The 27,376-nt window shown below is 38.0% G+C and overlaps 1 protein-coding gene across 2 annotated transcripts in view; it reads right to left on the bottom strand.

The window, feature by feature from the left end:
* Window positions 1-27,376, bottom strand: part of LOC131681138 (uncharacterized) — a 70,091-nt gene extending 42,715 nt beyond the window's left edge. The window contains exon 1 of one of the 2 annotated variants that reach the window (XM_058961852.1): window positions 26,361-27,376. The gene's annotated coding sequence lies outside the window, so the exon portion shown is untranslated. Of the gene's footprint in view, window positions 1-26,056; window positions 26,189-26,360 lie in introns of those variants that run through there. The other variant, XM_058961860.1, reaches the window with a different exon arrangement.

Here is a 27,376-nt window from a genome sequence, read left to right as displayed (position 1 = left end):
CATGGCTGCTAGGGCCGAGGGTAGAGCCCTAGCAGCCATGAGTTTAGACTTCAGTTGGACCAATAAAAGAAATGACGCTCTTATTCACTAGACAATTGTACCATACACTAAAAATAAAGCATAAGATTTACGGTCCGCGAGCGATCATTCAAGAATACACGCGAATATGCGAATGGCTATATGATTGTAAAATCGAATTTATCCACGCCAAATTATATACACCCTAGCGCATGCGATAAACATATAAACGCTTGAGTCCTTCGCGATCATCCACGCACACCTACGCCGCGATTTCACAAACATGAAAACACTTCGGTGATTAAATGAACGGGTTAGCACATCAAAATTTACAAACGCGGTCCCAAGAGTAAATCTACAAACGCCCGTGTTCGCACGATAATTAATCGGTTACGTCCGTGCCTACAATTGGATCAATTAAAAAAAAGAAAGCTCTCATATCCACAAGAACAGTGTTTTTCAACCGGGGGTGAGTTCACTCCCAGAGGTATAGTGAACTATACCGGGCAAATTTCGACTTGTTATCCAAATATTTCCATCGAATTATTGTCTCTATATTACAGTCAATAATTTGATGGAAATATTGGGATAACAAGTTGAAATTTACCCGGCATAATTTACTATGTGCCGTACCCCACCTTATTGTTAGAATTTGAACCATACACCGAAAATTAAAAATCAGAATTATGCTCAGCGTGACTATCCAAGAACCCACGCGAATATGTGAATGGCCACACGGTAATTCAATCGAAACTATACATACGAGCACCTGCGACAAACACATTAATATAATGCTTAAGCTTTTCGCGATCAATCACGTACACCTACGCCTGTGATAGCGTAAACTTGATAACACCCCGGTAATAAGGTGAACGTTTTAGTACTTACGAAGTTACAAACGTGGACTCAAACGCGAACCCACAAACGCCCATGTTCGCGCGATTATGAATAGGTCACGTCCGCAAATCTTTACCCTCTGTCCTAGCAATTTAGGTACATATATTCAGTTGGATCAATAAAAAAATAACGATCATATCACTAGACATGACTGGAATCTCTAGTGATACGGAAAAAAATTACTTTCTCCTAGCATCTGAACCGTACAACGAAAATTAAGTAGCGGATTTCAAGAAACACGAATATGTGAAAGAACACACGATCATAAAATAACATTTATACACGCGAAGTAACATACACGTTAGCGCATGCGACATGCAAACGCACACGCGATCGAACACGTTAACGTACAAACGCTCGATCCTTTCGCGATGATACACGCGATCGCGAAGTTCCTAGGCCCGCACGTATCTGATCCGGACAATGAATATAACATTCAGAATCACGGCCCGCTCCAATTGGCCTTAAGCAGTGTTTTAGTGGGACGACATTTCCCGTCTCGCCCGCAATGGTAGTGAGTGATTCTGACGGGGAGCCCTTCCGAGACCCTCGCTCTACAGCTCCAATAGGACAACACACGAAAAAAAAGAATATTCATTGGTCGTTTTCTGAGTAAGTTTGATCAGCAAAATTCTTGTATAGGAAAAAGGAAGAGCGTTCGAAATGTTGGGTACATTGCATATTCAAGGGCAATTTCGTAGCCTTGTTATAAAACGTAATTGCCTGGAAGGATGCAGCTGACTTTTATCGTTCTTTTTCAGGAAAAAAATAAAATAAATAGTTAACTACAAAATTCTTTGACTTTTTATGACAACACGGTTTTCTAATAACGAATTAGATTAGTTATAGTAGATTGATTTAATAAATATACAGGAGATTGTTTGAAAGATCGAAAAGATGTAGGAGAGCTGCGTCATCTTCAAATCAGTATTATGTTAATAAAAGCTACATTAGGGGGGCGTGTGGTGTAGTGGGTAGAAAACATCTACTTTTTTATTCGCCTAATTGTTAGTATTAAACCTCTGGAATAGTCTTTTGTAATCTTGGTGGACACGTTGAAATTCTTCTGTTTTAAACAGCGTATTTGTTGTAACACACGCTAATTTTAATCTATCGGCAATTTTAATAGTGTTTTTCTCGAAACCACATGACAACTCTTAACCTATGCGATGAACCACGGAAAACTGAATAAAAAGAATTTTCTTCCCATTATTTTGAAGAAAAGTGAGCGAATTTTACATTATTATATGAGAATTTTTGGTTTTTATGATGCCATTTTCCGACACTCAAACCTTTTTCTATTTTTTTCGGTTCATCGAGCTACTACAAGACTAAACTTTATTATTCTTACTTAATTTCCTGTTTCAGACAATTTTATCAAGAGTTATCATATCCACTGTGGGGGTCCTCGACGTGGAAATGGTTGGACATCGTATGTGTGGCTCTACGTGACTGAAAAATACTTTTTTTGTACATAATGAATGTAAAAATGATTCTTTACATTACACAAAAGGTCCATTGGTTCCTTGCCTTCAAAATCATAAATAGAAATTACTTTCGGTTTGAGCATTTTACAGCAGGCGCTGGGACACTTAGCCATGTGGGAATATTTTGAGTTTGAGCTTGAGCTTGTGCGACCACCCCTGGTTGCGACTTCGTTATTGAACTGTCCTACATGAAATTGCACAGAGAATCAACAGATAATAATTCCGGGGAGTGAGGGATTCGATGAAAAACCGACCTGCCGCAAAATATGACCATCGTCGATTTAAACGAAACTTTGCAATTGTGTTCAGTTTTGAATCTCCATGATTTTCTCTGGTAATTGCAATATTTTGATACAAGAGCAATTTTTCAAAAGGGCACAGACGTTTCTACGTGCATTAATTTCCAAAAATGTTTGGTTGATTACTGTATTTAATACAGCAAAACTATCTGAGAACGAGTTACAGGGGAAAACACTTCTATACACTGAAAAAAACTAGACACGTTATGTGATTAGCATTATGTGAAAAGCATATTAACATCATAAGAAATACCATTGACTAAGATTTTCAAATGAATTACACGTGAATATCAATTAGTTTTACCTATAGATTTTATGGGTAGAAGAATCGGCGAAATCAATTGTTTTACACGTGACTCAACAGCATGACAACCAAAGTTCAATGGTAAAACATATCCCATTCATCTGAAAGTTGTATGAATATAATTTGAAACAACACATGAACAGCGTTTTAATAGATTTTCATGTGAAATTCGAAGGGAAATCATTTGATTTGCTTTTCAACATTCAAGTGCGCTTGAAAATCATGTTAAATTTCCTTTGGTTTTATAATGTGATTTTTTATCAGTATGCGAAAAAAATATACATTGAAAAAAAAATTTCACCAAAGCAAAAATTTATAATTAAAATTTATATTACAAAAAACCCATTCTTTTAATTTTTTATATTTTGTCAACAAAAACCTAAAGAAAAAAGAAACATTTTGAATGTGATTGCATGCTGGAGAACTTATCGATAAAAAGTTTTTCGAACAATTACTTTACACATGTTTTAAATTTCATACTATTTGACAAACTAAACTGTAATTTTTATATAGAGTATAATGCTAAGTATCATTTTAAATCAAAATGCATTTAACAAATATCATCCAAAATGTTTAGAATTTTGCTCTAACAAAAACAATTAATTCGTGTAATTAGGCCCTTTTAAAAAGTTATTCGTGTTACCCTCTCATAAAATGTCAACAATCTAATGTTTATCCTTTTAAAGACGTAAAAGAAACTTTTCCAGTGTATTTAGATCATGGAGAAGCTCTTAATAAAAAAAGTATTCCTAACCATAACTTTTGACATATTTTTATAATTCCTACTATTTGCAGTCAAAAATATAATTAACATTTTTGAATATGATTCTAAACGCCTTTCTAAATCAAAACAAATAAAAATTCTCAGAAATGTAGTTCTCGAGATATTATAAATTTTGTTTTACCAACACAATTATTTTGTTATATTACGACCTTTTCATAAATTATTCGCGTTTCTCCATAAACAACAATTGGTTTTTCAAAAGGCCAATAACATTTCCTGCAACTTTCCCTTTGACATCAAGACATACTTTTTTTCAACTTTTAGCCAAAATATCTTATTTTTACACGATGTTATGCGAAACGGTGTTGAGCAGAAAGAAAAATTAACTGCGTAAAGGGCGAACACGAAATTATTGCGACACTGAAAATGTCATGCCAATTTTCTTATAATGTTTAAAATCAAACCAAAATTTTAGGGTAGTTTTATGCATATATTTACTTCAAAAATCAAAAGAAAAGTTAATCGATGGAGCCTTGAGAGTAAAATTGAACGCATTTACGCTTGATGCCCTCCATCAAAGTCTTTACAGTGTCATCCGGTACCAGTTTCTCAGTTTTTTTCCATTTTCTTAACATGTCCTTCTCGTCTTTGACTGTCTTCGTGCTCTTCCGAAGTTCCCGCTTCATCATTGCCCAGTACTGCTCCACCGGGCGCAGCTTCGGACAGTTTGGCGGATTCATGTCCTTTGAAATAAAATGGACAGAATTGGCCTCATACCACTCTAGGACACTTTTAGAATAGTGGCATGATGCCAAATCTGGCCAAAATAGCGGAGCTTCATCGTGCTGCTGCAAGAACGGCAAAAAGGCGCTTCTCGAGGCACTCAGATTTGTAGATCTCGCCATTTACTGTGCCCTTTGTCACGAAAGGCTCCCTCCTTAGTCATCAAGAGCAGATGGCCAGCCAAATGAGATATTTGGAGGCGAACTTCGACATTTTCTTCTTCTTAAACTTGTCGTCCACATAGAACTTGCTCTTGCCGGTGAAAAACTCCAACCCCGGAATTTGCTTAAAATCGGCTTTTATATACATTTCGTCGTCCATCACACAGCAGCCATATTTTGTCAGCATCTTCTCGTAGAGCTTCCGTGCCCGAGTTTTAGCCATCGTTGCCGCTCATCGCGGTTTGGGAGGTTCTGTACCTTGTATATATGTAGTCCAGCTCTCTTCTTTGTATTCTGGACGTAGCTCAGCGACATGCCGATCTTTTTAGCCAAACCACGGCTTGAGACGTTGGGATTTGCTTTAATCATCCGCTTCACCTTTCCCTCCGTCTTTTTGTTCTCGGGTCCCGGTTTTCTTCCAGCTCCTTTGCCGTGGTCCAACATCAACCGCTCCTGGAACCGCTTCAACACTCTGGAGACGGTTGAATGGTGGATGTACAACATTTTTCCTAACTGCCGGTGCGTCAGGAAATTCCAGGTGTTTGGAAAGAATTTGTTCTCTCGACTCGCGTTGGTTCACCTCCATTTTCGGTGAATCGAAAAACACGACTTCGAGTTTGACCGCATGTAAACAATACACATCAATGAGAAAGTGTGCAAAATTTGGTTGATTTTTACCCAATGGTAAAAAGGTTATGCCCTGTTGAAAGTGTCGTAATAATTTCGTGTTCGCCCTTTAATACACCTACATGCACAAGTCGTAGCTCAATTGACTTATTTGACGTCAAGGACACCAACGCAGTTGCAATGTGTAGAGACAACATACATATAACACGATGTATACAATTCGACATCTGATTTAACCTAATTTCAATATTAATTCTTCAAAAGGACTAAAGAGATTTTTGTAAACAAACTTATTTCGCTGCCGAAGTGTATTTCATGAAAAATACACATAAATCTACATCTTTACCCTCGCATGAATCAATTTCAAATGTTTTCTGTGTTGAAATTATAACAAATTAAGAGAAATCTACAAAAGATTGTTTGCAAATCTTATTAGCCCTATTTAAAAATTGATATGGATTTGGCAGAAATTCCACCCGAATTAATCTCAATCTCGCACTAACACAACTGCACATAGAATAGTCAATACGCTTGGATAATTCATGCTCAGGCGAAACTTATGTACGCCATTTTGCAGTCACGTTGTTATGTGTCGCTTTAGCTCAGTCAGTAAGGGGCGTCTTTGGTGAGTCAATGATTGTCGGTTCAAGTCTTTGGTATATTATGTAACGGGAATTTTTCTTTATGTCGGTATGGTCACCATTATTGTGTAATTTGTGGCCAATGTAAAATTAATCACATGCATAATTTTACACTATTGGTCAACAGTTAGTATAATTTCACATGATGATAACAAACACATAACTTAATACAATGAGACAAAACATATAGTGAATATGATTTAAGGACTTTAAAACAAACCACTGAACATGACTGAAAGAAGTTGGTAACGGGTTTTCAATCCTTCTTGCGAATTGCCAATTCTTAATCTCAATTAATGTATGAATGATTGAAATTATCATTCCACTCAAACAAGACCATTCGTTTTCTCCATGCACTTTTAATGCTCTGTGAATTAGTTCCCTAGTTGGTCAAACAAACACTAAATAAACAAAAAAATTAGTTTGCTCAGTCCAAAGAAATGTCAGCTCTATTGGCATCACCCGGTGGATACGTATTCTCTTACAGTGTCATCAAATAGACGAACATTTTAAATTACATGTGTCAAAATATTTGCATTTTGAAAATAATAATATGAAAACTACTTATTTGCAATAAAGTAAGAATGGAAATAATTAGCAGCATAGCCAAGGTGGTTCATTTTCAAGCACTGTTGATAAATTATCGAATAAAAATGGGTGATAATGGAAGCGGATGAAAATAGCTGAACACCGTCTAGGAGAATATTTTGAAAAGCAGTAAAAACATATTTAGTAATATATAATTGTGTATACACATATATTACAGAAATATACGGAGCAACCCTAGGGGCAGATCACTTGTGATGCATTTTTCAAAATCAGCGAAATTAAATGCATTTATTTCCATCAAAATAGAAATTCGTAATGTATTTTGCGTTGCGTGCAATGTTTTTGCGTTGCGTGTAATGTTGTTTGCGTTGCGTGTAAGACGTCAAAACCCTACAGAAAAACTAGCCCTACATTTAACAAAACGTCGAACAAAGTGGATCAGCGTAGGACGTTTGTTAAACAAACTTTTCTGCGAGGGAGTGCAAAGCTGATGCAAAAATGAAAATTAAATGCATTTTTTTTAATTTGATGCGAATTTGTTATACATTCTTAAAGTGATCTGCCCCTAGGAGCAACCCAATTATAGTTTTGTAACTAACCAGTGTTTTTCAAGTCTACAACTGGGTGCGTTAATCACTCCATCATCGAGATACTGTGATGACGTAATCACTTGCCTAATGTACCTGCAAGATCCTATTAGAGATACTAATCGGTGTTAATTATATGAATGTTTATTCTTTTATTGTTGTTTTTAGCTTTCAACCTCAGATGACGAGCGTGTTGGCATGCTGCCTTGACTATTGTTATCGAGTTCTTTACCGGCACAGGTATCACTCCATTTTTTCTTATAGTGCACTAGTCCTGTTTAGTTGGATTTTGTCAGCTATTCGGTTGGCTAGAAGCACATCGCAACGATCTTTTCTAGGCCCATGTAACCAGTACTAGCGAACTGTTGAAGAGTTCACTTTTGAGGTAAAGGTAAAATTTCAAATTGTTTTTGAAATCTTCTAAAACATCGTCGAATGAATTATCGTTTCATTTTATCAGGGAAGAGAGTTATTTGTTTTAGTTTTATCACAGTAAGCGCTGCTAAGTGTTATTTTTTTAAATTTTGATGAGAAGTGCTTCTGAATTTACTCGATAAATTGGTCGCTAATAGATCAAGGTTACGAGTTTGTCGTTTCCGATCACTGTGCAACCAGTTCATGAACACTTCCGTCTGCTCCAATAAATACAGCCGCCGGCTATATTATACAATTCAGTTAAGAAATAGAATTTTCACTTCATTTTCGTCGTTTTATTGATCTGTTTTTAATGGAGCTCCCATTTTTCTTTCGATGGTATGTAGTTTTTAAATGAATAAACTATGTACAAACATAGATGGCAGCATTGTGAAACACGAAATCATAAGTGTAATCGTCAAATCGGTTTTAATACATATTACATGGTAATTAATCAATAGGTAAGCTTCGAAATTGTTCAAAGTACGTTATTGTCGCTGTCATACAGTTTGAAAGGAGTGTCTGTTGTTTAACGAATCTGAACAAAGTGTCACACCACCGATTTCGCCACCATTTGGCGAATGTCATTGAACATGAAGGTAGACATATCAAATAGTTAAATGTAAACAAAGGCGTATTAGGCAATCCATTAGACGTTTGTTTGACAATTCAGCGGTGGGTTCTGTAAACAAGTCTACTCCTGCGAACAGAAATACTCGTCCGACAAACAACTTTGTTAGTCCGATTCGTTTGATGTTGGATCGAATCAACGATATTGTCGGACGTCGCACCCCTCGGAGTAACGTCAGAATAAGTAAACAAGAAATAATCAGCTGATCAGAAACGTCTCATGGATTGCCTAATACAGACTCCAGCAAATATCTTAAATGAAGTATTATTGATTTATAAATATCAAGCGATTTGACAAAAAAAAAAACAATATTTTTGAGACACACTGTAGATGCGTAGGTGCTTAAACAATTTTCCATTGTGTCTGTCCAGCCGGAGCAATAAATCTTCGCCAGCTTAGAAAAAATATATCATTTCTGGACAGGGTCGGCATGTTCGTGCTGATGAAGAGCCGCAGGCGAAACAATATGGAACGATTACTCAAAGTGATGGTCTGGAATCGGTTTAATTAATTTTATATGATTGTCGGTCAGCAATTGCAATAAAGTGTTATTTTGTCAAAATAAATAATTACGTTGCACTCCAGTAGTTTCGGCAATTGCGGAAACAGTATGGCACCGACCGGCACCAGTACTTGCATTGTTTGGCGTTCGATGGTAATCGATCGGTAATCGTCATTTCGAGTTTAAATTATAACGTATATAAGGCAACGAGAAACAACCAAATTAATTAACTACAATCAATTCATTATCCCGATGGCGTGGTTCTGTCAGCGAATCACACCTTCATTAATACGATTTTAATTATTTTGCCACGTATGGTTCCATACATCCGGGAAAAGTTCCGAAGAACGTAAACTGAACAATGCACATTTGCAACCAAATTGGTTTATGAGGCGGGAGGTGGGGATTCATTTATCATTTCCGCTAACCGCACTGAAGTTTTAATGTGGTTTTAATTGTTGGTGAGCGAGAGGTACGCTCAACCAAGCAAATATGGAGATAGCATTACTTTAAAGTGCAGAGTATCTAGTGCATTTCCGACTACTTTGGCCATTTTAATACAGTATCCGGAGGGTGCGTTCTCTTTTGATCTAGCAACATGTATTTTTTAATTTATTTTTCAGACAAGGTTGTAACATTATTCGTAATAATTTCGAATGTTTCCGTGCTTATGAGTCTATAATTTATTAGTAAGCGCGGCATTTGCTGTAAGCTTTTTGCTGTATAATTTAGGACTGGTTCAAAGAAATAAAATTGATTATTGGCTTTTTTTTATTTGGCCAATTTGACAGGTATATACCAGAATCAAAACAATGATGTTTCTACAACTGATGCCAGCGACAATCCTAATCTAGGGTTCTGTATCTACTGTTCAAATAAATTGATTTCAGTAAAAATGATGCACCGAATGTTGATTTCGGCTGCCAAAATACAACGTTTCGGTAGGGGACCTGCAGAGATTACAATCATTCATCACCATCCGTCCTTCCCCTTTTCTATTACCAGAGAAAGAGAGCGATATAAATATTGACATCCGCTAATGTCAACATTGCTATCTTCAGTTCTGTGTTATCATAACCGTTGCAATTTTATTGAGCAACCAAATAATGTGCGAATTCAACATCGGTATCGGCGAGTGTTGAAATCTCGCGAAAGAACTGCTGATGGTCGAATACTGCTTTGCGTTTGAACCAGCATACATCTGCATTTTCGTGATTTAATCTAAAAAAAATCCACAATAAAAAAGAAAAAAAAGTTCCCATCAACAGCTTCTAATACAATGTCGCTGAAGTGGAATTGTGTTCAAGTGCTTGCAGGTTCTCCTTGTAATGCAAATTAATAAACAATGAAAAATAGGATAGTTGATCTCTGATTCGTCTTAGTCCCACTATTTTTTTCATTCAGCATTGTAAAAAACACCCCTCTTGCTTCATATTTCAGCGCTTATCGATTTTTTCCAGGTAACTGGCATCTCTATTTCTACATACAGAGTTTGACAATAGGCAACATCGTTTTTCCATCGATCGATGGGGGTCAGTTTGACAACGTCAAAATCGCTTAAAGCGTCATCAACAAACAATAGTAGCAGTAAACAAAAGAAAACAATGAACACTTTAACTGATATGATGTAAATTAAAGTGCTCCTCGTTCGTATTAAAAATTAATTTCGTTAATTTTGTTACAAGCAAAGTTCTTATGTTGGCTACGAAAATATGATCGCTGCATACATAAATGGAATGGATTAATAGGGTGACCATATCAAGCGAGTAAAAACCCAGGACAGTCTAAAAGGTACTGCCTGCCTCCGTTACTGCTCAACTGGCTGTGCCTTCTCGGCAGTTAGAAAGTTCTAGGGTATAGCAGGCAGTAAACAAATTCTGAATTTCGTGGGAATCCGATAACCGACCACTTTTTCGGATTTATACAAACGCAGTTCTTGCTACACCACCATCAGCGAAAGTTTCACGCAGTTGTTGGTAAAAATCGTCAATCTCGAACTGAGTGGATGAGCTGAAATATTTTGAGATCGGCTATGTAGGACGTCATTGGAATAAAGCAGAAACATCAACGGTCCCAAGTAGCTACCCTGCGCTATACCTGACGATCTCCGAAGACAACCATTGCCTCTCGACCTGCGAGCTAGGATCGAAACAGTTGCAAAACCTACCGTTGATTCCAAATATTTCCAACTTATCGATTGGTATATGAATACCGGGGGATAAGATGGTGTATATATCAGTTTGAGTGCGACATTCCATTTTTCATTTGTTGGACATGGCTCAATGCGTTAGCTTACTGGAGCCGTGGAACTTTTAACATTTATAATGTGTAAATAAAAATAAATAAATCTTGGGTAGACGATTTGTTACTTTGCGTAAAGATCTTTTTTCTTTTTGGAGATCCATTAACTGCATCGCCTGCTGTTGCTTGGGGATCACCTAGTCCGCTTTCTCTCGGTTTATCGTTTTCATCCATGCCGTCCTCGCTATTGATGTTGTATAGGTTTTCACTATTACCTGGTTTGAGTTGTGTGTAGGATTTACGGGTCACGATCATTTATTCGTGCGTTATTGTGGGTGGTTCAGGTAGTTGATTGAGAAGTAGTAGGCGCACGACAATGATCGGACATGCTGTGTGCAGGTTCTGTTGTTCTAGCATTTGTTGGTGCTTGAGTTGTTTGATATTTAGTTGATGTTGATGAGAGCTGTGTGTTGGGTTTGCTTGCAGTTGATGGTGTTGTTCGTTAGAGATTTTTGTACAAGGTTTCCCGTAGTGTGTCTTCTTGTTACAGAACTGGCACGTAGGGGTCTGTTCTTCATATGTGCACAGCGTAATTTAAGATTTGGTTGAGTACTCTATTTTGTATTGGTATGAAAAATAGGTTTCGTCACTTGTATTCTCTTGACACGAACACTGTTGGAAATACCTGGAAAAAATTATCCAGGTTTCAAACTTAACGGATTCCACTGTTACGTATTCCGACATGATGGCTGTAATAAATTTATTGGTAGATCGTGCAGACGCACATAGATCCTATCATCGTCAATATAAACGGGTATCTAGATTCTAAAAGTATCATGCTCACTGACGTGTTGCATGTTGTTTTCCATAGCAAAACATTCCACCATGACCAAAATTTTAAATGCTATCAATACATCATAACGAGTGTAGTGGAATTGGATGACGACGACTTTCGTAAGTCTAAACTGCATTTGCACCATTAACAACTGTTCTACTTGGCGAACACTAGGGCGGATTGGGCAGTGTTTAAAACAGACGGCCAATGTATTGTACCGAAAATTGTTCAAATTTTGCTGCTGAGATTCAAACATCTTGAAATAAACCATCGATACCGCATCGATGGCAGCACTTCTTTGTTCGCACTGGCTTGGGACGATTGCTTTGCTTGATTATAGCACTGGTACATGAACATGTAGACAGCATACTGCAGTTAGAAACGTTCGTATGATTCACTGCACTGTGCACAAGCAGAGCGTTTTTGGCTACCGATTCGATCAAGATGAGCCATTTTTATGGAATGGATTTCCAGTAAGACGTAAAAATGCTACTAGCAAGAGAACTCAAGCAGAAGCAGTCACCAAAACATAGAAGTGTCTTCTCAGAGGTTTTAAGGAACGTGTCCAATGAAAAATAGACAGAGAAAGGATGACCGGAACGGTGACAATTCACCTTCTATTGGACACACGGAGAAAAGATATGTCCTCGAGCAGGAATCGAACCTGCGATCTCCCAGTCTCTAGTTGGGTGCGTTAAGCACTCCACCATCGAGGAACTGTGATGATGTCATCACAGATTCCCCAACAGTATCGTGATCACCACCACAGCCCCAATACCTCCCAATGGACCCATCTACTCCCAATGCCTCTTATAAGCGCATCGTCACAGGCCCATGGAATATTTATAGCAACACAATGAGTTTCACAAACTTCAATTCGTTGCCAAAATTCGAAGAATGTTTAATTAGTAAAAAATATATTTTGAGTACATTTGAGAGATTTGAGTCTGAATTCCTGTCGCGCTAGCTCTTTGACAATCTACAGTGGGTCGTTGGAAAAACTGTGGAGCCAACACCTACTACGATTCGAGACAGACATTAGGCTGGAAACTTAATCCTTTCATGCCCAACTTTTTCCTAGAACATATAGTGTGAAATTAGTTATAGAATTTGCGTTTCAAGTTCGTCTCATCAGAACTCAACACGAGCTTAGTGACAGAAAGGTGAATTTGAAAATGGTTCGAGCCCAGTTTCTTGTACTGTGGGGAAATCCAAAATTGGCGTTGTTTATGTTTAAAGGTGATAGTGAAGCCAGATCTACCCATCGAACATGTCAGTGGCTATCTATCGTGCAAAGTAAACAAACAATCTTCTTACGGAGAACATGCTAGGAAAGTATTAGTGTTGACAGAAATATTATGGCAAAACATTTCAATCGACTAAACAAGACACTTCATTTTATTATTCTTTTAATATACTCTTTTGTTACAATGTACAATAAAGTACATGGAAGAGTACTATAAATAAAGTGCTGTAAGCCACGAAACAGTAAGTAAATAGTAAATCGATGGCGGTCTAAATTGTTCAGTTTGTAATACGTTTAATGGCCCTTTTTTGACAATAATCGTTTACGTCAACCGCCCAGTAAGATTAAGTCATCCTACGTTAGTCCAATGCGTTGGATGTTTATTCAATGAACGCCCGACATTTTCAACTGGGCGTTGCTGTCAAGCTGGCGTGAATGATTATTGTCAAAAAAGGGGAATTAAACGTATTACGAACTGAACAATTTAGACCACCATTATGGCACGTAAAAAACTGGATAAAACTGCCATAAAACCTTTATTGATACTAGGGTAATTTAGAGGAGTTGAACACAAGACGGACTCACTTTTTCTATGTAAAGGGTATTCCACATCGAATTGTATTACGGAAAAAACGCTGTAGAAAATTACCTAGTGGACCTAGTTCAAACTTTCAGGCAACAAAAAATAACCCATCAGTAAGATTTTTGCATATTTATTTCATTCAACTTCCATACCATAACCGTAGGTTTGCAACTTACGCTTAGCTCCACTAATTATGTTCTGTACAACATGCTTCCGTGGTGCATGCTTCAAAATTGCTCAGTATTTTTATGGACCTTAAAGGGCGAACACGATATTATTGCGACACATTCAACAGGGCATAACTTTTTTACCATTGGGTAAAAATCAACCAAATTTTGCACACTTTCTCATTGATGTATATTGTTTACATGCTTTCAAACTCGAAGTCGTGTTTTTCGATTCAACGAAAATGGAGGTGAACCAACGCGAGTCGAGAGAACAAATTCTTTCCAAACACCTGGATTTTCCTGTCGCACCGGCAGTTAGGGAAAATGTGGAACATTCACCATTCAACCGTCCCCAGAGTGTTGAAGCGGTTCCAGGAGCGGTTGACGTTGGACCACGGCAAAGGAGCTGGAAGAAAACCGGAACCGGAGAACAAAAAGACGGAGGGAAAGGTGAAGCGGATGATTAAAGCAAATTCCAACGTCTCAAGCCGTGATTTGGCCAAAAAGATCGGCATGTCGCAGAGCTACGTCCAGAATGCAAAGAAGAGAGCTGGACTACATACATACAAGGTACAAAACTTCCCAAACCGCGATGAGCGGCAACAATCGACGGCTAAAACTCGGACACGGAAGCTCTACGAGAAGATGCTGACAAAATATGGCTGCTGTGTGATGGACGACGAAACGTATATAAAAGCCGATTTTAAGAAAATTCCGGGGTTGAAGTTTTTCACCGGCAAGGGCAAGTTCTATGTGGACGACAAATTTAAGAAGAAGAAAATGTCGAAGTTCGCCTCCAAATATCTCATTTGGCAGGCCATCTGCTCTTGCGGATTGAGCCTTTCGTGACAAAGGGCCAGTGGTGCAAATTTTCATTTTCAAATGCCAACTTTCAGTTCAATCAAACCCAACCATGATTCAAATTCAAAGCCTCCCTCAATCATTCACTTTCAATTTGGCGGGATTTTCATAACTGAATCGTACGTCTTCATTTCAAATTGATGCTTTTTCATTCACCAACCAAAGCTGTCATCTGCTCTGTAGAGGCCAGTTTAGGTTAAATGTCGTCATGTTTTGCGTTTTCAAGCTTACATGGACAGTAAGAACTATGTTCAGAGTAGTTTTGCTTGAAAAACCTAGTCAATACCCAGTAAAGAGATATTCACAGGGTCAATGAAATTGAAAATGAATGGAAAATGATTGAGCAGGTCGGCTGTTTGAATGAATAATGGAAACGAACAATTGCGAATTGAACATAGTAGGGCATGATTTGAGAATTTTTTCTGCTTCAAGTTCAAAACAAACTGTTGAAAATTTGCAGCTCTGCAAAGGGCACAGTAAAGCGAGATCTACAAATCTGAGTGCCTCGAGAAGCGCCTTTTGCCGTTCTTGCAGCATCACGACAAAGCTCCGCTATTTTGGCCAGATTTGGCATATTGCCCTTATTTTAAAAGTTTCCTGGAGTGGTATGAGGCCAATTCTGTCCATTTTGTTCCAAAGGACATGAATCCGCCAAACTGTCCCGAGCTGCGCCCGGTGGAGCAGTACTGGGCAATGATGAAGCGGGAACTTCGGAAGAGCAAGAAGACAGTCAAAGACGAGAAGCACATGTTAAGAAAATGAAAAAAAAAAAACTGAGAAACTGGTACCGGATGACACTGTAAAGACTTTGATGGAGGGCATCAAGCGAAAATGCGTTCAATTTTACACTCGAGGCTCCATCGATTAACTTTTCTTTTGATTTTTGAAGTAAATATATGTATAAAACTACCCTAAAATTTTAGTTTGATTTTAAACATTACAAGAAAATTTGCATGACATTTTCGGTGTCGCATTAATTTTGTGTTCGCCCTTTAGTTCCGGTGCGTTGAGTGGGAGGTTCAAGTCCTTGGGTACGAAAGTGACCCCGTTGGCTTCGTACAACCCCGGGACAACATTTGTATAGTGGCACGAAGCTAGATCTGGCCAGAAGATCATGGGGTCCTACTGTTGCTTCAACAGAGCCCAATAAACAAGGAAAGCTGAACAAGCCTTTCATCAGAAAGAATAAGCTGTACAAGAACTGTTTAAGTTATTATCCAGCTAAATTGTTTGTTGGGAGGAAGCAGGCGCTTCTGTAGACACTCCTTGAGAAATATCTCCCCGTTTACAGTTCCGGAAGTCACGAAGTTCCGGAAGTTCCGTTTGCCACATGAACAGATCACCTGCTAAATCATGTATTTATTAGCAAATTTTGATAGTTCCTGCATTCTTACTTCCTCCGGAACATCAAATTTGTGCTGGGTGGTGAAGAACAGTAGCCACGGAAGCCGCCGGAACTCCGCTTTGACGTAAGTTTCATCATCCACGATAAGACAATGAGGCTTCATTAGCATCTGGGAGTACAGTTTCCGGGCCTGTGACTTTCTCACCGTATTTTGACGTTCATCTCGATTCACAGCCTTTTGGCCGCTTCCACTACACTGCACGATTCCGAGTTGTTTTTCGATGACCCGATGAGAGAGTTGACGAATTTTCAGGTGCTTGCGTAAAATCACGTGACGTTGATTTCCGGGTGACGTCATTTTTTCAGTTTTCGAAAAACTAACAGCGATAAAAATACAGTGTAAACAATACACTCTAAACTTCTTCTACCAAAATTTACAAATGATATTACCCAAATGGATTATTTTCTACAGCGTTTTTTCGTTGGTCACACCCTTTGTGAGTGCAGTTGTCATTTTTGTTCGATGCAGCCGATAAAACATGAGGATATGTAGATGAATAGCATCAATAAAAGACGTACTGGGCCTTATCTGTTGCCGCAAGTTTTTTCTTGGTTCGATCATAATTATTTTTATCGGTAGCTTCAAGATAAAAAGTATCGTTAAGAATTCGAATCTGCAGATTCGAAGTGAAGCTTGTCCTTTTTTCTATTCCCATCGTGCGCCAAAGAATCAGAATGCTCGTCCAGATGTTTATGTTTGCTCCCTGAGGCCCGGACGCCATGTTAAATTTTACGAGTATAAAACTACAGACACTTTATATAACAGACTTGCGGAGAGTAAAACAGTAAAACTAGCAACCATGAATGTAAACTGGCATCACGGAAGCTCCCATAAGCTTTGCATGGGCTTCCTCTTGTACTTCCCCTTTCAAAACCCTCATGGTCGTTTGGCTGCACATTTTGACAGTCCGTTTGGCTGCAATTTTTGACATTTCGCTGGTCTGTGTATAAAGTGTCTGTATATAAAACTAATACACTCAAACGTGACAAATGTTTCCACCTTTCTTTCTCTTAATCTTGGGTTGAACAAAAATATTGTTCCGTTATGAAAGTTGAACTATTTGTAGGAAATAAAAGAAGAATTTTATTTTTCAATGAATGACCGATAAAGGATTCCATCGTATTTGGCAGGTCGATGGAGCTACAGCACCGCTCTTTCTCGACTTTTGAAAGTTGGTCTGGGGCTCCAGACCATTTAGCTCTCAAATATATTTGAGGCTGAAACGGTGAGGATAGCTACTTCAACCTACACTACCGTGAGTTTCAAGATTGAATATTGAAAAACATCAAAAAGGACGGAATAACCAAACCCATCAAATTCAAGATTGAGCTAATTGACACCTACTTCCTTGTGAAGAGAACGGGCGTACGAGACATACCTTAGCTATTGGCTCTAGGCACCCACCAGTCATATGATACAGTGATAATATCTGTTGAGTCACTCTGATGGAAATAGCCTGATTAGAATAACATTGTTTACGACCTCATCGGTATACGATCCTGGGTATGTATATAAACTGTTATCACAAAGGGGCTGTTTTTTGTGTTGTGTCGATAGTGTTGTATCGTAAGCGTAATTATTGCAGAAGGTTTTCCTGCTCATAATCGTGCATATTTTTTGGGAATTTTTATGCTGGATCGACATTCGATTGAAAAATAGCTGAGCCATAGAATAGATTGGTACATATCTAGCGATAAGGGATGAGCATTTTCCAAACCGTATTATTACTAGCCCAGTCCAAAGTTGGCCATTAATAATTTCCGTGTCAACAACCATCTATCTTCGGCAGTTTGTCTAGCCGTCAAAAGTGACGATGAGAAATTCGGCATGCTGTACCTGTGTGTGTGTTTGTAACCCGGAAGGCTCTAATAAGTTGGAGTACCGATGGTTCGGCAACTGATAAGCGGAGCTGCGTTGATCGTTTGGTTCTTAATTGATTTAGTACGCGTAGTAGTTTGTTTTTTCCGGGTCGGGAAATATTTTGTTTTTAATATTTTTGTGGCATTTATTGCAATTATATTAAGCTTTTCCGAGCAAATTTGAACATTTTCTTTCTGTCTCTCTTCCGTTTCTTTTCTCTTACGGGTTCCTTTCTCTTGCATTAATAACTCTTCGCTCTTGATTTTGATTCTTTACTAGTTGCATAATATCGAAGATTTGAAACCAAGAAAATTATCTCCGCACAAAATTGAGCACAGCACCTCTATCTGTAGGAAGCTCAATGTAAAAGCTCATATGTATCTGGTCTCAAGTTCATACAGTTTCGATACCAAACTGATGTATGGTAGCCCACGTTGGAAACAAAAATCAAGGGAACTGTCTTCTTCAGATAAATATAACATGATGGAGTGTGCTGAGATGGGACCGTCATGTCAGTCAATCAGTCAGTTGTGAAAATTGTCGTGCGCTAATAGATTTGAGTATAGATGATTTGATGATTATAATACGGTTTGACACCACGTCAGATGCATTGAAAATTGATTGGTTGGAAGCTGTTCTTGATAAATCCGCGAGGGTTTGCGTCAGTTTCGGTTCTTACTGATCATGTAAGGAAATTGTGCCATATGTGTTGGTATGATTTAACCTAAATCATTCGATGTCGATATTATTAGAAGAAATAAATTTCAAAATTCGCAAGGCTTAGTCTGGAAATGAGAAATTGCGATATCAAATTATTTTCCGCAACATAATTCCTTCTCATTTTCCAACCAATCACACATTTTGTCAATGATTTAATTCAAAAATGAAAAAAAAATCATGAAAATGTTAGGATGGTTATAAACACCAACACTGCAAATGTATGTTCCGTTAACGTGTTGTTACTCCAATTTTCCGGTTTTTCATCGCAGTTTCGGCTGGATGTTGAACAAGCTATCAGGTCGCCAAGGGACCGACCGGCAGAAAAAAAAAGACATGCTGTAAAGTAAGTTCCCATTTAACGAGGCTGCTTTATGTTTTCATTTTCCCGCCATGTTTGGTAGGCAATTTGGGAAATGAAATTTTACAGCAACAAAGTGAACATAAAATTAAGCCGGAAAAAAATCATGTAGCTTGTAATGCGACAGGGTAGTGTACTGGGGCAATTAAACTGGATTTTAGTCGATTTCGATTGGACTGCTTGTATGCGTGTGTGTCTGTATTTGTGGTCAATGGTCTCGGTGGAACTGGCCTCGGAGAGATATTCCTCAAACGAAAACGTAATTGTTTCCGAGTTCAATAAATTATGGGTTTCTGCTTTTGCCAAGGGCTTTGGAAGAGCCTTGTTTGGTTTTCGTGATAAATTAATTATTCCCAGGCAGAAATTGGAAACGGGAAATAATAATGACCAAATGCGAATGTCTTTGATGTTGAGAATGGACGACGCGACGCTCTCGTTGTGAGTAGCAATTAAATGCTCAAATGGATTTGAAATTGAATTTGAGTCGAACTACCACTTGTGAAAGTATATTAATTCATTGTTTGCCGTCAAATTACCTAACCTAATTGGGGAATCAAGTGAACTTCTGCTTTTGAAAATTGAGACCAAGTAATTTAATCAGTGGAACAACTTTGTTCAGAGGCGATATCGCGAGTTAACTGTCATTCACCATAAAAGATTCCCCTAAGCGTACACACTTAATTTTCTCTGCCGAATTTAAGTTTTTTGCCTCTTGCCGAAATCTCAACAGCTGAGATCTCAGTAAACAATTTTTTGGCTGTGATCTCAGTAAAAGTGACGTTTCATAACTGATACTCGCAAAATATTTCACCGAAACTCAGCTAACAAATCTCAATTCACTGAGATATCAGTTTCAAAATTTGCTGACTACACGGCTGTTGGAAAATTACCGAGCCGAATTGAGTGTGTAACGCCATTAAATCATCTCAATATTAATTAGTCAAAAGGGCGAAACAGTTTTTTTTGTAAACAAACTTGTTTCGCTCATTAGTCCGCTGCAGAGTGGAAGTTCATGAAAAAATATGCGTTAATGTAAATTTTTACCCTTCGTAGAAGTAATTTCAGCGAGACCCCATGTTTCAGTCCGTGAATACATGGAGACAGTAGCGCTTTGCTCCCTCTAGTAGTTATAATCTCTTTTGTTCAACCACTTCAAACTTATTTTCTTTTGTACATTAAATATTATGTCACTATAAAAAGCTGTATATAATCGGCCAACTATAAACTATCCACCAAGTTAAAGTTCTAAGTTTAGGAACATATTAGTTACATGGTGACAAAATTGTTCTCACACGCTATGGAACGAGACATATGACGAAGAAAAGCTATTTTACTGCAAGAAAATATCGGAATGAAAAACAATTCTCCGTGTTGTCTAATTTACTCATATTTTTAACACGAATTTGTTTTTTAGCATTGTCGTGTATCAGAACGCAGCCATATAAATGACTGCATCGTTGGGTTAAAGCTTACAAAATAGTTTAGGCCGGTTTAAAAGTTAGTCCGGTTTAAATATAGTTAGTACGCGTTTGAGCTTACAGCTATAGTGTTTTAGAAAGACGGAGAAATGAACTTTTCAACGGTATGCTATGTTTTCTACTTTTGTTAAAAGTACTATGCGGTTTTGGGACAACAATATGAAAGCACCCATTATTTTGCAAATTTTTTCATTAAAAATATGAAATTTGTTCTACATTGTTATTAGGATGCGTTATCGTTTAAATAGAAATTTAGGGAGAACATTTAATTCCGCATCGAAGGACCAATTTATGATCAAAATTGGTTGAAAAATGGCAGAGTTATTATTTTTTTTCCAAATTAGAAACTTGCTTGCATGAACTTTTCAGGGGACTCAGGTCTCATAAAATTTTCAAAAGATCAATTTTTTTTGCTCAATTACATATACATTCAAAAGTATGTGTGTGAACTTTGAGCTTGAAATAGGATAAAATAACGGAAGATATAATTATAGCATCGTATAGTGCGAGACAATAGCTCACTAACCCCTTAAGAGTTCATGCGAGCAAGTTTCTAATTTGGAAAAAAAAATTTCTCTGCCATTTTTCAACCAATTTTGATGATAAATAGGTCGTAGGATGCGAAATTGAATACTCTCTCTAAAATTTTATTAAAGCAAAGATGCTTCTTTAGAAGAATGTTGAGTAATTTTCATAATTTTCATGGAAAAATCGCAAAATAATGCTAGCCAAACATGTCAAATGGTCCTAAGTGCAAATGACAGTTTCTCTTTGTTTACTTTCTCTTTCGCTAATAACTCGGCAGTTTATACGTTTGTTATTCAACTCTTGGCAGAATAAGCTAGTCGAAATCAGAGTTTTTCGATATAACCTGAAACAATATTGAAAAGTTTTAAGATGACGCCGCAATAATCGAAAGAGAACGTAAACAGCCCCTCGCATTTGCACTTAGGACCATTTGACATGTTTGTCGAGAATGGTTGATTTAATATTATTTATCCGAAACCGCTAAGTATCTTTGACAAAAGAACATAACATAGCATACCGTTGGAAAGGTAATTTCTTCTTTCCAGAATACTCAAATTTAAAATCAGTTGAAAAATGACGTAGGATTTTTTTCAATGCAGAAAGTCCCGAAAAATAGTTTTTTTGCCATAAATCAAGATTTTGAGGGTATATACAACATTTTTCAAACATTTCGTTGATGCAATTTTATGTGGGACACCCTTAAAAACTCCAAAATCCGATCTTACAAAAATACTGACTCTGGATTCTTCCCTAAATTCTACTCTTTCGTATCGATTATAATTGAGATACACATCGAAACTATGTGAATTATCTACAATTTTTTACAAAATTCCAAACTTTTTGAGCGACTTGGTGGAATGTCACGTAACAGGATCTATGTGAACGTCACTTAGCAGGATTAATGTGAATTATGTTATGTTAGTTCGATGCCATAAGCTGTTGAGCGCACTTTTCCTTCCATGCCTTCCATTAGGCTTTGCACAGTGTTCTTTCTAACTTTCTTCGAAGCAGCCATTTGATTGAAACGGACTTCTGGAAACGATGACATTTCCCCACCAAGCTTCTTAAGGTTTCCCTTCGCGATCGACTAGTATGTCTCGATCGGGAGTAGCTTTGTTTGTCTTGTGATTGAGATGATTCATCAACAAAGTAGCTCTTGTCAAATGAGGACGTTTAAAACACGGCAAGCCTCTTTTATCAACTTTGCGATGCAGATGGAAGAACCGCCTTTTTGCATGACAAAATTATTTCCTCATCCTTTTTGATGCGACTTTCTCTTGATTACAGGGTTGCCATATTCACCAATTTTCTGTAACATCGCGGATTTTTTAAACTAGATGACAGATTTTCGTAAATTTTAGATTGGACCTTGTCATTACTGTTAATTCGCACGGTATAAACTAGCAACTCGACATCTAGCTTCCTGTTGCACAATCCGAGCTGGGCATACAAACTGCGAAATCCTACAAGCAGCAGTAGCAATAATCTTAGTCATGATTCCAACGAATTAGAAACGATATCGAATGAATGCGGCCAGAGATATTAAATTTATATCAAGCGGTGAGATAAATGTGATGCTTGGAGTATTATAACGAGGTCTGTGTTAGGGAAAGTCTTGTCTAAATTCTCACAAAATGGCATCTGTTTTGCACATTTTTTTTACAGATTTGCGGATTTTTCAATAGACTACTATTAAAATACGTAATAAGTTTGACAACAATGTTTTATTGTAAAAAAATGGGCATCAATTTTGTATGAAATTTTGAAGCATGCGTAATTTCTATAATAAAGCATAAACTGTTTTTCAGAAAAAATTTCGAAAGCGACGAGGTTTTTTCAAAATTTGGTTGCGTTGTTCAGGCAGAGCCGTCAATAGAAGAGCTTAAGAGACCTAATCGAATACTGGTAGGGTATATATCTAGAAGTCCCGAGTGTTGGTTTTGTACCATGCGTTGCTTGGATGTCGAACGAGCATCATGTAGATTGAAGTATGCGGTAGGTATAGAAAGAGATTTTCGGCAAATGTTGGCATCCGTATGCATCTAAACGGAGTTCATATTTTTTGGGGTGCCAGTGTCACATGCTCCCGCTTTCTAGCTGTATGCAAAGTTTATCGGGCGCTCTTCGCGCTGCTGTGCGAGGTTAAGCGAATGTGTGCAAATTCGATGGATTCAAGTGGTGCTTGTTGAAGGAGACCCTGAGAGAATTTGACAATTGCCGTTTAGGGATTTTTTATTGGGTCCGTTTTAGTATGAACCGTCTCGCTATTAGAGTGAGCCTAGTTTGAAGTGTAGTGTAAAAAATGGTAGACTTCAAATTGCAGGAACATATTGCTTGCCATACCAGCTGTTTTCAACCAAATTTTTTCACTTAAATCGACCTCTGCATCGCTTGCATACTTCCCTACGCCACACGGTGATCCGAAACCCAAAAGACGACCAAAAGTGTTTACTGACTTTCGATTGTGATTTCGTGCTTAGTTGTCTTCAGCAAAGTTTCGTAAAACCTGATAATGCATCGAAATCGGTTAGCATCATAATTTTTCTTAAGAGGGTACTCCCCTTTTGGAAATATTTTTTTCATCAAGCATTTAAATAATGTTTTTTCCTGCAATCTACTAGAACAGTTGATTCGGAGTAACTTTGCTGAAGATACTATTTACCTATTATGAGCGATATATATCCATATATTGGTAGAGTATCTTGTCTTGAAATCATTTTTTTTTTTGACATTTCCTCTATACAATCAATCTTTATCACTCAGATTTGTTCTGGGAAGTTTCAGACAACAACGAATCACATAACTTTCCTGAACACACTAACTAGTTTTGATGACAATTTTAAGAAGGCAGTTCCCGACCCTAAAAAGACAGTTGAAAGTTTTTTTTCTGTTGCCGGCTGCATAGTATTAAGGACCTGAAGGGGTTTTGAGTCCTCTTTCAGATAGGGCTTGTCGTCCATCAATATGTATGCATCCGGTCGCTGCAAAACTCGAGCATACAATTGCCTTGTTGCAGCATGTTGCTCTTGTTCTGCACTTTCTTTGGCGAACCGTTTCTTAATACGTTGTATCATTCCGACGCTCGTACCCGCTTCATTGGCCAAAATCATGTGTCGGCATTATTTTATTCTTCCTAATTAGTAAACCATTTTCTGGTTCTGTTTCGGACTGGCATATCCGGGTATTCTGTCTCTTCCTGTTAGTTCATCCAAAGATTTTCGCCAATTTTCTCATAGTTCTCCTCGCGCTGCTTGGACGCTTGACACGTTGGGAGGTCATGTGGATGTGGAGAGTGAAGAACCTTTTTGACATCCCTTCCGAAGGAATCATCCAAATGATTCACACCGTATTTCCCCAAAACAAGCCTTATTACTACAATGGGAGGTTGTGTGTCCCAATTGTGTAAGTGCAGTTAATGACCTGCGACACAAAAGGCGAAAAGGTAGACGAATCTTTTCAAAGTGCAGATAGTTAGGTAAAGCAGACCCGGCGAAGGTCACCCAATAAGAGTCTGAGTTGACGTATGTCCTCTTCCCATCCGCTGCGACTGATGCTGAAAGCAATCGTTTGCACTCTAGTATCCTCACTGGTTGTGGCATAGGGTCTTCAAAACAGTCAACCCCGTGTATCAACAGATCCGGGCAATTCAAACCCGGATCGGTGACGACCCCACTTATTTCAACCTGGTTTTCTGGTACATACACTCTGTAGCTTATCAGGGCGAATTTTTTGATATTTCTGTCACGGCAGATTATCGCTCCGTCAGAACTCAAGAAATCTTCAGTAGATTCAACCATTTTTTGTCCCTGGTCTGGAAAAAGATCACGAAAGGTTCGGTGGAAGAGAGTGGATAAAATTTCGGTTGTTGGGTCGATTTTACACTCAGAAAAATGACGCGAGACAGCACACAACACTTATTGTTCTTACTAACGGTGAAAAGGATTTAAAAACTAAACCCTTTCCTTTTATCCATGTGTCCAAAATGCTAATCTCCATTTCATTTTCAAAGCACGATATTTTAGAAAAGAAGAATTTAAACCGTACAATAAAGTGAACAAACGAACGGCGATAGTTGAACATTCACCATGTTGTGGTAAGCACATTAAAACAATTACAAATACTTGCGTACATCGCAAATGAATGTGGTTTTTATCCGATACAGTCCGTAATGTTCCGCACCTTTGTATTTCTACCATTTTACCTAACCTTTTTCAACGAATTTTGTTTTTATCTTTATGGAGTTTATTTTTATTATTTGTACTATATGTCACACTGCTGAGCACATCAAACAAGCTATGACATAATAACTATGAGTAGCCATAAGTAAAAATCGGACGGAAAGATCCTGTTTTATTAAGCCTTGACGTTGAAGGAAAGTAGCATAGTCAGTAGTCCGGATTGTGTGATATATCTTGAGGACATCAGCGAATAGCAACCGTGGATCTTCTAAGCACAGGTTGGTGTCGTTGAAATACAGGAGAAAAATCAAAGGACCGAAATAGTTGCTTTGCGGAATACCAAGCGAAGAACTTCTCCGATACACAATCACCTATCTTGACAGTTAAACGACGATTATTAAAATATGATTGCATCCAATGTTCTCCGCATTGGTAGCAAAGTCAAGTCTATCCAACTTCACCACTGCCATTGTGTGACTAATCTTGTCGAACGCAGCAGAAAATTTTAAATTATTTTGAATTTACTTTGGTAAAAGCGATTCAAACTAGTTCTGAAGTTGGGAGTTTGAAACTATTCAAAGATACTGAAAGAGTAAAAAGGGATAGTATCGGCAAAGAAGGTGATGAAACGAGTATTTGGCACAAGTTAGCCAGAGGCATGATTTGAACTAGTTTGATGTGATTTACTTGTTTCACAGGTATTTTTGATTGAAAAATAAATGGTTGAATTTGGTTGATTTTGTTTGAACGACACCTATTCTGAGATACACTGCAAAGATGTATTGTATACTGTAAGGCTAAAAATCATTCAATCTGGTGATGCATTTCTCCGACCTCAAACGAGAAAATTTCAACTTGATTCATTGAGCTATTCACATAGGAAAATAAATTTTCCTAAGAGAACGCATGGTACTTCATAGATAACAATCTACCACACTTCTCCATGTAATTGAAGATTTGCAATAACCTACTCGGTTCGTCTGTAAAGCATTTGCTTTATTTCACTACATTTCCAACAGATTTCACGAGCACATCTGAGCTGAAACCGTACCAGCTCATGTGACCGGGAAACCGGAACTCATTATGATGATTTGCCCTTGATTTTGCTGGGCGATGTCACAGCGCTAGGTAAATTGAAAAAAAAAAACCATATGGTTAGAGTCTCCCTTGGCACCAGTTGTCGGTTTCCGCATATCGGCAAACTAAAAATATTCACGCCATCATTCCGGTCGAATAAATCTACTCGTCAATCCGAGAGCATTCCACATTACTCACCTTTCCAGACATCGAGAAAGCACAGAAATCTTTCGCGTTTTTCTGATCCAATCAGCGGTTCGGTTGAAAAAAAAAAGCACTTGGCCGTGGCAAATGTTTTCTCGCACTTCCTGTCGACACTCAGATGAGAGCGTAATTAATGCTGCCGTAAATACTAGTATCGTTTTCACTCCAATTCAGGAAACACATTTTTATTAACATCATTTCATTTGATTCACTTTTACTGATTGAATTCTCTCATATTCACTGGTACACCAGGATTTAATAGTTTGGTTTTATTACAACTCTCGCATCATCAGCATCCACCGCCGTTTGCTCTCTAATTGACTTTAGTCGTAATAATCAATTTGCAAGTTTTCAGGGCATCGACCCCGTCATTAACGTACTCACTTTAATTAACTGGCACTTTGGCACTTCCAAGCGATGCGTAGATCCGAAAATTAAATCACGACGGATATTGATTTCCGTTTAGCAAAAAAAATTTAGTAGGCTGTCAACGGGCGGCAAAGTTGTCTTATCTCCGGCTTTGAAGTACACAACACCTATCCCCGCAAAACCCACTCCGCTATTGTATGTGTTCAGAGTAATTTGCTTCCTCCGCTATTTCGAATCAATTCACTCGAAACAACGTTTGCTCGTCACTAATCACTTGCCACTGCCGTTTTTTTATTTGTTTTGATTATTATTTTAAAGTGGCACTTGTCGGATACATTGTACCACCACTAATTAATTTACACCTTATTTATGGCTTGCCATAACATAATTCACTCTTGCCGTAGACTGGACTAATCGGAGTTGACTTCCCTCTAAACAAGTGCGAACGACGCGGGATTCACGCTAGGACTGAAAGCATCTTGCCACTCAAGTTTGAATTTTACCGGCGGCGGCGGCGACGGCGACGACAGCGACGGCGTCAGGCGTAGACAGACAAGTTTGCGCCGCTACCTAGGTATCTAGCTACTCTTCGGCAGGATCGAGAAAGACGCGCTTCTAAATGTACGACTTTCCACCTTTTC

The sequence above is a fragment of the Topomyia yanbarensis genome, chromosome 1 (genome assembly GCF_030247195.1).
Source record: "Topomyia yanbarensis strain Yona2022 chromosome 1, ASM3024719v1, whole genome shotgun sequence".
In the NCBI taxonomy this organism is placed as follows: domain Eukaryota; kingdom Metazoa; phylum Arthropoda; class Insecta; order Diptera; family Culicidae; genus Topomyia; species Topomyia yanbarensis.
Note: the sequence above shows the minus strand (reverse complement) of the source record. Positions and strands in the feature narration are given on the sequence as shown.